Genomic DNA, 16,636 nt, shown 5'->3' with positions numbered 1-16,636 from the left:
TTTGCCCACTGACCCCGAAATGTGGAGTGGTGGGGATGGTTAAGGAAGTCATCAGTAGTATCCAAACATTTGCTGTCAGGTGAAGGAAAGTTCTCAGGGACTGAGTTTGTTTCTTGCTTTCCTGTATTTAGACATAATGTGGCCGCAGCAATGAGCACCCACAGACGTCAATGTGATTCACTGCCTTTGCGTGGTGGTTTACAGATTTTTAGTATCAACTCCTTTTTCAAACACAATCTTATATGAAACGCTGATGTATAAAACTAATAAAGGAAAACTTTGTTAGCATGATGTTACATGTCAGTGTAGAATTCTGACTTCTAACATTTACAACTTAAACAAGAACAACGATGCTTTGTGATGAGCACATAAATTTGAGGTCAGTGTTATGGGTGACAGCTGTAGTCTTGTTTCATACATACATACATATTTCCTTTTTTCATGTTTTTGCACAGCATTGAGAAAAATCCTGGTTTCCTGCAATAAAAAGTTGCAAATAATAATAAGGTATCTTATTTTTTAAAAAATAGTTACCTTGTAGTTTTGAGGGTTTTTTTCCCCCACTTAAATTGATCCATTTAAAACTTACTTAAAACAAAGAAGTAGAAATGGCTTACTTCAAAGTCGAAATCATTAACACGCAAGAATTTGCAGTTTTTAAATTGGTGAGCCTGTAATTTGGGGAGCCAATGATAGTTTCCTCTAGTCTAAATCTTCCATTAGAGACAAAAACACTTCTCAAGTTATAACATTAATGAGATGCTCACGGGTGTCCTTAAAGAAAGAAACTCAAGTCTAAGGACCCGCCTCCTCCTCCTCTTCAATTTCAGAAGGAAAAAAATCTGTGTGGTGAGTCTGATCACGGACTCTGTATTTCTTTGCCGATGTGCAGCTACATGAGCAAGGTACCTTTGACGGTTCTCTGCAAGGCCTTCAATTTTGTCACTCCATTTTATGCCATACATCAAGCTGTTAACTATCCATATCCATGGGTGACGGGAACTGAGGCTGCTTGCCTTAGGCAGTAATTGAAAGTGGTCTGATGTAGCCACGTGACACCAGGCTGCTCACCGGTGCGACAGCAAGTGAGTACACTGTGGAGACCTAAAATGATGTGGTGACAATGAGTAGAGGGCAGGATAGTTGCCCTGTCTAGTGAAGGGTCATCAAGTAGGGGCAGCCGGGGTGGCAGGGGAGACGTGGAGTTCTACGCCCACCTGGCAGTACGGCCTACCCGTAGTCCACCGTGTCGGGGCAGAAGGTAGCATTTCGGTAACAGATGATGACCTTGAATCTAATTTCTGAAGAACTCAACTAATCTTCACAACAAAACACACAAAAAAATAATGAAGAGTAAAGAGAGATTTTACTATTGAATGGAATTAAGATAAGCATTTGTGTTAGCTTTTTGTTGCTGTGACCAACATAACCCTGCGAGAACACCCTAAGGGAGGGAAAGTTTCTTGGGGCTCCTGGTTTCAGAGGTTGAGTCCATGGGGAGTGGACTCCATGGCTGTGGGCCCAGGGTGAGCAGCTCAGTGTTTGGAGCTGCTTCTTGCATGGTGAGTCTGATCGCCAAAAGCAGAAAGAAAAGGGGAGGGGCTACAGGGAGGATGCGCCTTCCAGAGCACACCCCCACTGACCCACCTGCTCCAGCCATGGTCATGTCCATTCAAACTAGGATGGACAGACCAGGTTTCCGTGCTCCTGACCTAATCGCTGAACCTCTGCATATTCCTGCACTGACCCAGGAGCTTGGGGGGATACTTCGTATCCAAGCCATAACCCTTCATGCAAGCAAAAGTACTAACGTTTGACTTTCTGTCCCCTAGGGCCATGGAAGGCTCTGTGACTTGGATACCCTGGTGAATATCTGGGGTAGGCTTCCCTCCTCTGGCTTTGTCCAGCTCAGTGGCTTTCAAACTTCAACGTCTATGCTAATTTTTGCATGGGGTAGTGTGAACCCAAACCTTGTCCACTGACCTTGGTGGGCCATGTCAGAAACACTTTTCTTTCAGCGAATGCTTGAGTATTTTCTATGTGCCAGGACGTTCTAGGTGCTGGAGTTGGAGCAAGGAACCCAATCCTGCCTTCAGGCAGCTGCATCCTAGTGGAGAAGGCTAGGTGTTCACTCCAAGTCTCCCGTGCTTTCTCCACTAGAGCAAGCACCGGATGGTGCCCTGTCGGGGCTGATGCGTGCTTTGAAGACAGTGTTCTGTTAAAGATGAGTCGGGGGCAAGGGAGGCTGGATTGCTCTTTGAGATAAGGTATCCAGGAGGGGCGTCTCTGAGCAGGGACCTGGCTGAAGGGGGTATGTTTCTCTGTGATTGACTGGAAGAGAAGCATCCTAGGTGGGAACAGAGCTGTGCCTGGATGGGGAAAGATCCTGGAGGTCAGCACGCCAGACAGCAGAGGAGGGAGGTGAGTGGGAGTAATAGATGGAGTCGGATCACGTCCATGGCCCAAGCCTTGACAAGAACCCGGGCTTCGGTTTTGCTTTAAGTGTGTGGTAGGATTTGCTGAAGGGTTTGAGTGGGAAAGTATTAGGATCTGATTTTTTTTTTTTTTTTTTTTGTACTAGGGATTGAACCCAGGGGCACTTAACCACTGAGCCATATCCCCAGCTATTTTTATCTTTTGAACAGGGTCTCGCTATGTTGCTTAGAGCCTTACTAAATTGCTGAGGCTGGACTCAACTTGTGATCCTCCTGCCACAGCCTCCTGAGTCACTGGGATTATAGACATGTGCCACCATGCCTGGCTAGGATCTGATTTTACCTTACAAAGATAATATTCACCCCATACCCTGCATCACATGGGAACTTTAGACCCCAACTCCTCCATTAAGTGATATCCTACTATATGAACATTAAGGGCTTTTAAAAAATACAGTTAATAGTGAGAAATCCAATTTAAAAATAAAATGCAGATGCTCCAAATCTTCTGGGGGGTTTTAAACAAGTATAAAAGCTTCATGCTTCAATAAAGATTAAATTAGAAATCCTATATAAAGCTTCTAAGACTGTAACTAGAATCTTAGTAAAGCTCATTACTAAGCGCTGGTTTCTTCCTCTCGGTTCCCTGTACCTTATCAGCGCCTTTGCTGTGGATGACTGTTTCTTGACTGTTCTTCATCCTGGAAGTTATATTAAAACCAGAGAAACTGAGTCATTGCACAGGCTCACAGTGGCTCTTGGCATCCTCGAGGACAGCAGTGGGTTTCTGTTAGGGATAAGATGACCTCCTTTGGAAAAGTGCCTGTAATTCTAGGAATAGTTATTGCACTGATGTTATAGAAGGGCTTGGGATCATGCTTTGTTTAAGATTTTGCTTATCTTCTCTGTGACTGAGCTTGGTTCCCACATAAGAGGCACACTTCTGTACCTTCATCCAGGAAACGTGAGGCTGGTGCAGGTACCTAGCAAGCTTTACAGGGTCTGATCCCCTACTCCCACGAGTTTAGGACCATTCACACATAGATGTGTGATGCTTACAGGATCTGTTTTATCAAAATGAAGCTATAGCACACGCAGGATGTTTTAGGTTATTCTAGCTTTCTTCTCACAGGAAAAACAAATTTTAGCTTTGATTGCTTAAAACCTTTTGAGAATGGGAATAATTTATTTCATGCAAATAAAACTAAGTCGAATGTAGAACAGACCCACCTGCAGAGTATATTTACAGTGCGGTGTTTTCAGCTGTGTTCCCAGGAATTCTGATTCAGAAGTCTGGGTTGGGCAGACATTTAATTTTAAGAACCCCAAGTAGACTGACGTGGGGAATATGAATTTTAATAAGTACCTCAAATGACAGCTGTAGGGAACTGTTTGAGAAATACTGCTGAATTCTCAAAGGAACTTTAGCTTTTTGTTACAGAAAATACCAAACACATCCAAGTAGATGGTCAAACGAACCCCCTATCCTTCCAGCATCTAATAATAACATGGTTCTTTTATCCACCCCCTGCAACCAGATTATTTTGAAGCAAATTTCAAACAGCGTACCTATAAGTGTTTTAGAATGAAAGTACATGATTTGGATTCTTACACAAAACCACAATCTCATCATCACACCAAAGAAACCCAAAATAACAATACTTGCTTAGTATCATCAATTCTTCTATCACTGTTCATATTTTCCTATGGTTTATAACTTTTTCTATGTTGGATTTTTTTCCTATAGTTTATTTGAATCAGGATCTCTCTTATTCCGTACACTATTCAAACCACCTCCATCTTTTTTATACTGCCATTTTTTTTTTTTTATGTTGAGAAATTTGCTCATTTGGTAGAATTTCCCACCATCTGGATTTCAACGATTGCACCCATGTGATGTTGGTTAGCTGCTCCCATGGCCCTGCATTTCTTGGAAATTGCTGGGGAATTTGGGAAGCATTGCAGACTTTGCCCATCCTGTCCACCCACCTCATAGTTGGTATTGTGTTGTATATTTCCTTCAGAAGATAGTGGGGATATTTCCTTGTGCAGTGAGATTTCTGTCTAAATTCATAAATTTGTTAGGGGTTGCAAAATGGTAATACTGTACGTCTATTATCCTTTATCCATTTACTAGGAAGAATCATTTATTTGAGGAGGAACACTACAATTTGTTTCATCAATGTATTCGGTTCTGTGCAAAGAGTAGAGAAAATTTTTTATTCTTTCCCTTTAACCTATCAGTTCTCTGGCTCCTAGAATCCTTGAGTGAATGTTTTAAAAATATGTCTGAACTCGAGTGGAAGCATATCTCATGTCTTTCCATCCCTGACAGTAGTTAGCTCAGAGGGTCCCTACTCTGGCCCTAGCAGCCTATTCGGCTGGGTTCCTGGATGTGGAATGCTGACTGTCTGTAACAGCCCCCTTGCTTGCTCCAGACCTCGTCTTGTGCATTTCCTGCCCCAGCACCGAGATCTGCTCCTTACCAAAGAGACAAGATCGCTTTTAGCAAGAAGTGGTGTTGGAGACCACAGGCTGGCCAGGGGTGACTCATTTCATCTGGGTCGCCATCATTTCTCAGCATTTTCACAGTGAACTCAGCAAAGCTCGGAAGTGTGTCTTAGTCTTTCCAGATGCAGATGAGAGTGGTGTGTGTGTGTGTGTGTGTATTTTAAGATAAAAGGCCTCCTGAATTTACACTCATGGAGAGATCTTTATTTTTCTCTACCTTGTTTGTCTTCTATCAGTGTTTCTTGTCTCTGAAACTGAAAATAGCACTTCTCAGGCACACCAGCACAATTCACTCATTTACTTTATCCACACTTCACAATTTCCAAATTAAAAAAAAACAAAAAACCCAACCTATACTAACTGAAAACTTTTGAAGTTATTTGTTTAGATTTAGATTTGAATTGTTTTTTTAGTTCACTGAGCTGAAGATAAACAGATATATTGCAATTCAGATATTAGTTTCTCTTTGTTTATTACAGTAACTAGAATTTTTTTTTTTTTTTTTTTTTTTTTGGGTGAGGGTATCAAACCCAGGGCCTAGCACCCGCTAAATGCATGCACTACCACTGAGCTACAACCCCCAGTACTGGGTTTACATTTAAATTTTAGTTTGAGACTTTTAGAGGAAGCTTTGAAAAATTATTCTTGTTCAATAATTTTGTAAAAATACATATTCCTAAAATCAAACCCAAGAAATAAGGAAGTCACTGAATTCTTTAACCCTGCCTCATCCATTCTTCTTTCTCTTTGTGTAACCATTTTTATGCATGTCCTTTTTTCAGTATAAGCAATGATGTTATTTGGGTAGGCTGCTGTATTTTTTGCTCTACATGATACATGTATTTTATTTCCTTAACATACTACAGAGCACCCCCATCTGTCCTGAGCTATTGTTTATTGGCTGGGCAGTATTGAAGTTCCAGAAATGCTCTCCTTTCCTCCTCTCTCCATCATCTGATTCAAGGTGGTATCCTTTATTCCCACCCTCTCCTCACAGTGTTCATCCCCGTACGTCGTCAGACTGTGTGGCCCCTGCAGGTGGCACTGCTCCCTGTTACACTCATCTCTGAGTCCTAGGTCTACCGTGGTTATGTGTTCACTTCTCACCCCCATCTTTCAGTTAGGCCCTCCCTAAAGTGCTGGTGGCCTGGACCCTCTCCCTAGGCTATTGGGGACCATCTTCCCTGGGCCTTGCAAATCCATAACAGACTGTCCTTGACTTGAAGGTCAGTTTGGCTGGATATAAAATCCTGGGTCTAGTTACCTTTCCTAGGAGTCACTCTGTTGACTTCTCATGGAAAACCTGGCTCTCGAAAGGTCTGATGACTCTAAATTTCTGTCCCTTATAAGTGACTTGGTCATTGACCCTCATAAGTGACTGGACTCCCAAATGATCTTCATTTTTTTCTTTTTTCCAGATGACTTTTTTTTAGGTGTATGATGTGTCTGTTTGACATATAGTTTCAAATAAATTACTTCTATAAAGTATGCTTGAGTTAAGGTGTTAAGATTTTGTTGTGTTGTTTCTTTTTTGTGAGTGTGATGGGGTGGGGTGGTACTAGGGAACCCAGGACGTCATACATGCTAGGCAAGAGACCTCTCCAATGAGCTACACCACCTGCCTTATTTATTTAGAAACGGGGTCTCACTCAGTTTCCCAGGTGGGCCTCAAGCTTGCGATCCTCCTGCCTCAGCCTCTTGAGGAGCTGGGATTTCGGGAGTGCACTACCGCACCCAGCGGAGGCTCCTGTTCAACGTCATGTTCAATTTCCTCTGCTCGTCTTCTCTGAGACTTGTCTTGAACATTTCTCTTTCTTCATTTTCTTGGACATTTCAAACTCCCCTCCCGTCGTTTTCCGGTGCCCCTTGGGTGATGTTGGTCGCAGACATTCCCTTGCCTTCATTCTTTAGTCTCCATTTCTAAAATGGGTTTGGTTTTCTTCAAATTCTGTTCTCCGCCCCCCTCCCGTCTCTTTCCCTACCCAAATGTGGCTTTTCTCAGTCCCAGCTCTTCTGAGTGTCCCCATCCTGGTGTGTTTCTTTCTACCCTCTGTTTTCTCTTGGCTCTTTTGAAGTCTTAAAGTTCCCCTCGCTCTGCGGCCTGTCTCTGTGGTGAGAAAGCTGGGCTGATTGTGTTTCTCATAATAACTGCGCCCTCCATTTGACCACAGTCTGTTTGGTTACGCATTCTGAAGTGAAATGAGTTTTCCTGTATTTTCGGGGGCAAAGGGGCAGCCAGAAAATCCTCTCCAGCTTCCGAGCTCTGGAACTCCTTCCCTCCCACTCCCACAGAATGGCAAAGCAAGGCCCATGTTTTCTTCTCGGCCTCCCCCCCCGCCCAGTGCTCACCCTCCCCTCCCTTTGATCTCATTATCACCGTCGGGTTCCACTTGGACTCTAGAGTTCCTCCTCGGAGCCTCCTTGTGGAAGGAGGCTTGGTTTCATTGGTTTGGAGGTTGATTGGCTCCAAACCACTTGCTGTGGTTGGAGAGGAAGGAGGGACCTTCAGGGATGAGGCCTTTGACTCTAGTGGTCCCAGATTCCAGAAATGTCAGAAATAAATCTCTTCTTTATAAGTCACCCAGTCTCGGGCATTCTGTGAGAGCGCCCCAAAAGACTAGGTCACCACCCAGGCATTTCCCTCCGGTCCTTTGTCCCCACCCTGTGAGTTCTGGTGTTGTCCGTGGGTGTTCGGTTGTAGGGTTCTCATTTCTCTATTCTTGTTATTGTCATCCCCGTTATTCTTATGGACAGGGAAGGAGGAGGCAAGGATTCCATGAGGTTGACAGACCACGGCACCTTTGACTCCACCACCATCATCGTCCCTGAATTCCCACTTCAATTTTTTAATAGTGTTGGGGAAGATGTTTATCTGAAATAATATCCAATCCTTCCAATCCTTCCAAGCTAAAATACTCCCAGATGTTAAAAAAAAAAAAAAGGTTTCAAACACACACACACACTCACACACACACACTCACACACACACACTCACACACACACACTCACACACATACACACACACACACTCACACACACTCACACACACTCACACATACACACTCACACACATACACACTCACACACTCACACACACTCACACATACACACTCACACACACTCACACATACACACTCACACATACACACTCACACACACATACACACACACACATGTACACACACATGTATTGATTCTTTTTAGTTACAGATGACAGTAGGTTCCACTCTGATATAATTAAACAAGCATGGATTACATCCTATTCTAATAGGACCCCCATCTCATGGATGTACACACTGATGGGATTCACTGGTGTTTTCATACATGTACATAGATCATATATTGTTACTAAATATTTTATTACAGGAAAAGTAGTGCCTTTCAAAACGAAATGCCTAGGACCACTAGCCACTGCTTCTTCCTTTAAACAGTAGCAAGAGCCACGCTTGATGGTACATTCCTGGAGCCCCCGCGCTTGGAGGCTGAGGCAAGAGGATGACTCGAACCCAAGACTTTGACACCAGCCTGGGCAACCTAGGCACCATCTCAAAAAAAACAAAAACAAAAACAACAACAAAAAACCCAAGTAAACAACAAAGAAAAGTTTAATTGCTCGTTTCAAGTGAATGTGTAGGAAATGAAGTCCTTACATTAATGCAGTATGAAACCAACAGCTGAGAATTCATCAAAAGCCACAGGGTGGATCAAGCTTAGGCTGGGTTAGGACCATGGACTCTGAGGAAATGGTAGCCCTGAGGTGAGGCCCCCTGGTCTTTCTGGTGTGTGTTCTGATGGTCTGCACAAACGGTGTCCCTAGTCTTACCTGCACACCCTTGTGGCCCCCAACCCCAGGTCAGTCTCTAGCTCTGGGAATTCAACTGGTATTAGTTAAAATGAGTTGTCAAATTCTCATTGACAATCACACATTTTTCTCCTTTGTTAATAGCGAGTGGCACACAAAAGGAACTCTGTGCTTTTTTTTTTTTAATTGATCCTTTTTGAATTCAAGACCCTTGATACCAAAGGAGACAGGCTAAGCAGACGGCCCTCTTATAGAAATGTGTTACCTTTAGTGCCTTGAGGCAAAGGGTCCTGTTTCCTGTGGAGTTTAAATTTAGATCCACTGAGCCTCTGAGAAATTTGGTCATAAAGGGGGGACTTGGGAGTTTCTCTCTCGGAAGCTTTCTGTATTAAATTCTGTTAATGATGATGTTAGACTTGTTTGCAGTCTTACAAGAGAGTCTCCAGAATGACAGCTGAATTGCTTTGTCCTTCCTCTTCCAGACCTTTCCCTTTATTCAGTACCACCTGGGCACCTTCCATGTACCAGGCTGAAGGGGCTCACGTACCAAAACACCCACCTTTTTATTCTTTCAACCCTGTTATTTTATGAGTGCCTTGATAGTCCACCTACCCAAGAAGATCTATCATTAAATTTCAGTCTATTTCATAAGTGCTCTTCTGAGATCCCCCTTGCTGGGTGTTTAAGTGTAAACTCATCTTGGATAAACTATACGATGTAGGCCAATGAATGGATCTTCACGTGGCTGTGCTCCAACAAGGACACAGTCCTGATATCTTTCAGTGGAGTCACAGGAAGGACTTCCCGTTCCTAATTCAGATGGACAGTCTTCAGGGAGACGAGCTGAACATCACCTTTACTTTCCTCTTCACAACCATGAAACCTGACTCGGCAGCTGGCACCACCTGTGTCATGCTCGGGTCTGTGCCCTATTGTGTCACACCTGTAATGGTAAAAAGGAGAACGTAAAACTTTTGTTTCTGCTCGCTCGCTCTCAACAGAATCCGTTTCCCTCCTTCACTTTGCGGGTGTCAGACATTAGTCTCTGGTCCTCTGAGGAGGCCTTGGCCAAGGGGGCCACCTCTTCATCTAGCGAGAAGTTAGCGTCCTTAGTAGCGTGACTACAGTTACATAGCATCCTCCTCTCCAGGCAGTGCTAAAGGGACAGGGAATTTCAAAATAGAGAAGCTTGTCTTACACCATCCGCCATCTAGCTTTATTTGTTATGGCAAAATCCTGCTCCATGAAGAGGCAATTTATGTATTTAGGGGAAAAAAAAACCCAGAAAACCTACCCTTCTAGGGGCTGGAACCAAAGAGAACTCGGGAGGCACCCCTAGCCATGGCTTGCCTTCTGCTGTCTTCATTACCCATGGTTGACCACAATCCAAAAATATGGACATTTGTCTTGACTCCCTCAAGAGAGACCACATTCACATAACTTTTGTTGCAGTATATTACAGTTACTCTATATTAGTTATTGTTAATTTCTTACTGTGCCTAATTTATAAATTGAAATTTATCGTAGGTATGTATGTATAGCAAAATATAAGCACATTAGGGTTTGGTCCTATCCATGGTTTCAGGCACCCACTGAGGGTCTGGTCATGGATAAAGGGGGATGACTGCGCCCAAAGTTTCACCTACGTAGGGTGCAAGCTGTGTGAGAGCCAGGGACAGCCCGATCACCTAACTCAACCTCTCAGCTCCCAGCAGCAGGGCCCTGGCATGTATTACGGACTTCACAAGCATTTGCTTTGTCAAATGAAAAAAAATAAGTGAGATGTATCAGATGACAGGCTAAGAACGAGAGAGGATAAAAAAAATCACTCAGAAGCAGACAGAAAGTTGTGTGGTGCAGCCCTGTAATGAATGGTCATTGATAAGACTCCCCAGCCAACAAAGAAAGGTTAAAATGTAGTATTCTTAATTTTTAAAGGAAGGTCCATAAAATGTAGAACTAAATAAACAGACCTTAGAAAAATTTCCATTCAATAAGCAAAGTTGTAGAAGGGGAAGAGATGAAAGTCGTCTATGCAAATACATCATTTCCCAGTAATGCACATAAACATTCACACCCACCTGTGAGTACAAAGATGACTCGACCTCGGGAATCGATGCTGGTGCAGGCTGAGGTAGCACGGATGACTGAAGTGAGAGTGAGGAAAAGAATGGATTGATTTCCATGCCGGCCCCTCTCCCTGATCATGGAGGAATCGCCAGGGAGACTAAAAATGGGCAGCAGGAAAAGAAACAGTAAGAATCTTGGATAGCCTTCCTCTGGATCATTACGACTTCACTGGGTCTGTTTTGATGTGTGCACATGTTTTTTTGTACATGGAAAAGGATGAACCCCACAAATATCGTAAATGCCAATTTTTGAAGGCTTTTGGAAAATTTAACCCGTAGCATATGGTCTCCAATTAATTTGGGGTTTCACTTGTCTCAGTCTGATGTGGGCACATTGAATTATGAGATAATAGTTTGGCATTCGTGTTTACTGGGTGCTTTTTGTAAGCTGCTCAGTTTCCCAAAAATTCTCTAAAGTTCAAGGTCATGTGATGACCCTTGTTTGAAGCAGCTGGAGAAACAAAGGCACAGAGCTAGGGAGTGGCTCACCTGGACTCTGGCAATAGCTCCTCAGGAGAGCCCAGGCTGGCTCCGGCACCACCGTCGCCTTTGACCCTTCTGTGTTTGCTCTGCCTGTGTCACTTCATGCAGGTCATTTCCCCCTGGTCGCTTCACAGACAGAGAGAGGAATTTAAGACAGGATGGATGGAGTTTGGCAGAAATGAGCTGTATAGCTGGATTCCATCCCAACATAACTGTGCCTGTGGCCCCAACAGTATTCAAAACCTTCAAATGATGCTTTACTCCAGCTTCACCCCTTCCTCATGTGACAAGGAGGGGCCTCACCTGGAGGGAATGCCCTCTTGGTAGCAGAAGGTTTCAGTTTTTTAATCCACCTCCAAAATCTCCTAAGAGCATTCAGTTTTGCTTTTTTCCTTAAAGCCAACAACTCTAATTAATTGAGCAGCTGTTCTCTGCAGTCCAGGTGAAATTTGGTGCATCTACTAATTGTGCTGAAGTTCCCAGCAAAGAAGCATGCAGGTGTGGATCACCAGTCACCTCTGGCACAGCTGTTTAATTAATGTTTAATAGCAGTAGGTGCTCTGTACAGTAGCTGAATGAAATGGTAAACTTTCTGCACTTCCATTAAGTTGTCTGTAAGGTATCGTCTACTACCGAGATGCTTAATATTTTAAATAATTTGTTAAAATATTAAAAGAATGCATTTAAATATTTAATTTAAATATAAATTTTATAATTTAAATATTTTTTCTTTAAACTCGCTCTTCTTACCCAGTTCCAAAATCTATGCACAAAGGGAAATGATTTGGTACAAGACATATCATATGTTTATTGTATAGATTCTGTAGATGAATGAGCTTCGCAGTAAAGGACTTTCTTTGCATTTCTTTTGAGCAAAATATTATTGCTGTGTATCCACTCTGAACTGTGAGGTAAAGACAGAACTGTGTGGTGCCTCTGAAAATACCAGAAGTGTCTTAAAACATTACTTCTAAGAGGGTGAAGTGTAGAGAATCACAGAATGTTTCAATATCAGCCTAAGGGTTGGCAGCCTTCCATTCAGATTTCATTGTGAGTAAAATGTGTACCCAGTGACTAGGTTCAAGCCCTTCCTCGCTCATAACAAAATCTCTCTGCTCTTTCTAGATTGTTGCAAAAAAAAAAAAAATTAAAAATAAAAGAAATAGGTTAAGCAAATTTTGCGGCGCTGCTTATGTGTGCTCAGACTTGCACGGGTTCTCCGCATCTTCCCAACATGGAAGGCGTATTTTAACAGCACAAGTGAATCTACATGTCTGATCTACACTGGAGCTGCTTTTTTTTTCTCTTCCTCATGTGCTTTTTAATTCTACAATTTAAGCATTTTAACTATTAAATCTGTTTGATTTCCAAGCTGTAAACATCACAGGAAGCTAATAAGCTTTAGGAAAGAAAAGGAAATTGACATTTAGTGTAGAGGTTCTACAAAACCAATGAAACTCTATGCAAATGAGCCGTGGAGCAGACGGATTTGCATATCCTTGTTGGTTTCATGATGACATTCTCAGCGTGAGCCTGGTGACTTGCCTTTTTACCTCTTGAGATGATGCGCGGACTGGCGGCAGAGCCCTGCAGGGTCAATTTAACAAGGGTAACATTGTGATTTTCCATGTGGTTTCTCAGAACCACTGGGCAAAGCGAGGCAGTAAATAGTGACAGAGGAAATCGATTTCTGAAGTGAGCACTTTGGGAGGAGAGGAGGAGGAGAGGGACAGTCTGTTTATATTTAGTGTTGCCAAAGTAGGTGGAGCAAGTTTAGATGTAGTGTGGCATTTCTAAATAAATACAGAGGGCTGGGTGGATGACTCGGTGGTGGAGCACTTTCTAGCATGTGCAAGGTCCTGGGTTGCATGCCCAGCATCAAAATCATGATTGAGATATAATATTTTATATATAATAATATTTTATGATGTATAATATCATAGTGCATAGGTAACATCTATTATAACAATTATTATATGCACCAATTCTGCCACCCGTGATAACTTGGGGCCCACCAATGAAACTCAAACCCACGGAACTGGTCCCCTTTTGCAGGCCACCTTTGACTGCTCCGAGGTCTCACACAAGAAATGCAATCTAAGGAATTCACCTCTGCCCCATCCCGTTAGAATAATAGTAGCCCCAATAGCTAAATTCTATGTTTGTTTCATCAATTGTTTGTATCATTAGTGTGTGAGGTTCCACACATTGGAAAGCCCAGTTAGTTGCAGGGCGGCTAAGAATTTTAATATCATCAAGATGGGAATTTGAACTCCACTCTGACAGTGTCCCCTAGCTTAGTTTCTTACCCATAAATGAGGGTACGTACGTGTGGTGATTAAGCCAGAGAGAATATGCAAATTCTCATACTGCCTGGCTTGCAGTGAATCACTAAGAGGCGGTATCCTTATTTCACCCGCTTTCAAAATCATAACCAAGCTTCCCCTTTGTAAAATCAAGGTAGCCTTCAGGAGGCAAAGGAGATGAAATTCACCCCTGACCTATACTTGGAGAGTTCTGAAGGGTCTCTCCCAAGTTGTCACTTAAAGCGCTTCTGGAAAAAAAAAAAAAAAAAATTTGCCCGTTTCTGCCCACACCAATCCCATAACATTCCAGGAATAAAATCTGCACTTGGTTTTAAAAATAAAACGGGTGGAACAAACTGAATTAGAAGTCCTTGGCAGACATCTCCCCCCAAGCAGAATGTTCTCTCAATTGGTGAAATTGCAATAAAAGAGATGTATATTTTTTCTTTGCCCTTCCTCCATGTGCCCATCAGCCAGTTGTATTTCTCCATTCTAGACGCCCAGCGAGCAGGAGTTCATCTCTCCACCCCTCCAGTGTCTGTGCTCCCACCCGCTCTTCCCCAGACATCCACCAGCCCTCCTCCGAGCGCTCATACCGTATATGTGCATGCTGCTCAGGGCCCAGGGCAGGTCGTGGAAACAGGAGAGGGCCGGGCTGCTTTCAGTTGTGAAGACTGCCAAGTCAGAAACCAAAAAATCTTCACTGTGTTCTCATTTCTCCTGCCTCTTTTTTTCTTCTGTAAATATTCAAACCCTCTTTAGAGAGCCTTCTGATAATGTGTTATCCCAGCAAATACCAGCGACCTCGGATGTCCTCGCCACTCCCCCATCTCATAGGAATGACTCAGGAAGGAGCTAGATCAAATGTGGTGAGCAACATGGGGCAGAGGATCCCGTCACTCCACATGTGCGTGTCCACCCTCGGGCACGCCTGCCCACCGGCCATCCCGCCCTGTCGTCTCCATAGAAATGATGTAAAGACCAGACGTGCCCGCCCTTACACAGGCACTTGCAACTTTCCCAAAAATGGAAGTGAAAAGCTTTCTTTGGCTGAGCCATATGCAAAAAATTATGGAACATCTGTGTAAGTAACAACATACAACAAGAAAAATTATTGGTGGTAAAAGGCAAAGCCCTTGTTTCAAAAACACGTCTGGAGATGGTGTACATACAGAACCTTGCTCCGTGCTAAGTACAGAGTAGCTGTCAGCTTCCTGCGCCACCCCGGCAGGGCTGTGAGAGCCAGTGGTCAGGACCCGTGTTTTCCTTCTTTTTCTTTCTTTTTTATTTTTCCCATCCTCCTTTCTTTTTGACTGTTGAACAGATCATCTAGCTTTATTCCAGTGTTGCTGAGATCTGCAAGACCAAATCAGAAGTGTGGCAGATCTGGTGACTTGCAGCGTGAAGTGTCCCAGTGGACAGGTGCCCCTCCCCACCCCTGATCTGTTTTGCTCTAGTACTTGGTCTGGAGGACCGGCGGGACTGTTGGGTCCTGGTGATTTACCTGGAAGCTTCAGGAGTTTTTTTTTTTCCTTTCTCATGTTCAATGCTGTTCTCAGTCTCAACAGCCATCACAGAAAATAACGTCACTCCAGGCAAATTTAGTCTTACTTATTCTGAGACGTGTTGTGATTTTGTCTGCGTGGCAAACTTGGGAGGTATGAGTACTCAAAACTGTGAAATGCTAGAATTGGCCTCCAGCTAGGAATTCACAGACCTGAGTGTGGCCCCAGGTCCCACACTCTCCCCAGTTGCTCTTGAGAAAAGGATCTGCGTGGCCTGTCTCTCCATCTGCCCAATGCCTGCGTGCAGTTCATCTGCAGAGCAAAGGAGGTTCTAATCTGTGGAAGCACCACATCCTGTTATAAGAGAAATTCCAGAGCTAGCTTTGCTTTTATTTTTTATTTTATTTATCTTTGCTGAATGAGCTATAAACATGTTGTTAAATACTTTGATTTCTTTGTATATTCTGCAGTACCAGTGAGAAGTGTAGGGTCGCCACAGTCAATAAAGTAAAGAAAATATGAAAGAACTGAGGGATGTCTCCTTAAGGGCAAGAAACTGTAGGGCAAAGAGTTTAAATCCAAAGTTCTTAGGCAGAGACCACGCCATAGCTCAGCCTGTGTGGCTCCTCAGAATGTCCTTGGCCCTCAGCACCTGGAACAAGTATAGCAACAGGTAGCCAGGTATCCTGGGCCAGCTTCTGTTGCTATAATAAAACACCTGAGACCAGCTAATTGATAAAGAACAGAAATTGATTTGGCTTACGGTTTTGGAGGCCAGGAAGTCCAAGAGCCTGGCACTAGCCTTTGCTTGGCACCTGGTAAGGGCACCTTTATCGTCACCTGATGGAGGCATCGTGAAGCCATACAGCCGTAGGCCAGCTCGGGTCTCTCTTCCTAGAGAGCCACTGGAGCCATCTTGGGGGTTCTACTCTCATGACCTCATGTGATCCTAATTACTTCCCCAAGTTCATCTCCAGATACCACTTACATATGAACTTAGGTATTAAATCTCCAACACCTGGACTTTGGGGACCCATCTGGTGACCTCTGCCAGCACCCCTAGCCTCTCCTCCACCTACTCTCTGGGTTGAATGCCCTCATTCTAGTCAAACCCAATTCCGTTGTAATTCCAGCAGTCCCTGTGATTCAGACCCACATTCTCTTCCACCTGGCCCATCCTATCAGAATTCTCCCCATCTTTCAGGGGCCAGCTTACTCCTCCTCTTTTCTGGAACCTTCAACCACAGAGCCACTAACTACTTTCTCCTTTGAACTCCCCAATTGCCTTATTACTGATATTTCTTCATGACTTACAGCACAGTTTGCCTGATGCTGTAGTTGATTGTGCAAATGTGTGAGCAGAGGACAGGGTGGCCCTGAGTGGTCCAGTGTTAACTGGAAGGAGTTTGCTTAGGAGCAAATCTCCCTCTGCCATGACAGGCACTGGAAGTGGGATCAAGTCCTT

General features: G+C 43.6%; 1 protein-coding gene and 1 long non-coding RNA gene across 6 annotated transcripts in view; one reads left to right on the top strand and one right to left on the bottom strand.

The window, feature by feature from the left end:
- Atxn1 (ataxin 1) overlaps positions 1-16,636 on the top strand; it is a 389,216-nt gene that overhangs the window by 264,310 nt on the left and 108,270 nt on the right. The gene's annotated exons all lie outside the window — the stretch shown is intronic.
- Positions 8,534-14,591, bottom strand: LOC125615596. Of its 2 annotated transcripts, XR_007346247.1 has the most exons (3): positions 14,263-14,591; positions 10,830-11,486; positions 8,534-9,691 (listed from the first exon to the last, which is right to left on the bottom strand). It is a non-coding gene; the product is annotated as an uncharacterized LOC125615596 (long non-coding RNA). The 2 variants fall into 2 exon arrangements; XR_007346246.1 differs by lacking the exon at positions 14,263-14,591 and having other exon boundaries at positions 10,830-12,097.

Source organism: Marmota marmota, unplaced genomic scaffold (assembly GCF_001458135.2).
Source record: "Marmota marmota marmota unplaced genomic scaffold, marMar, whole genome shotgun sequence".
NCBI classification, from domain to species: domain Eukaryota; kingdom Metazoa; phylum Chordata; class Mammalia; order Rodentia; family Sciuridae; genus Marmota; species Marmota marmota.
This window is presented reverse-complemented; position numbering and strand designations above follow the sequence as displayed.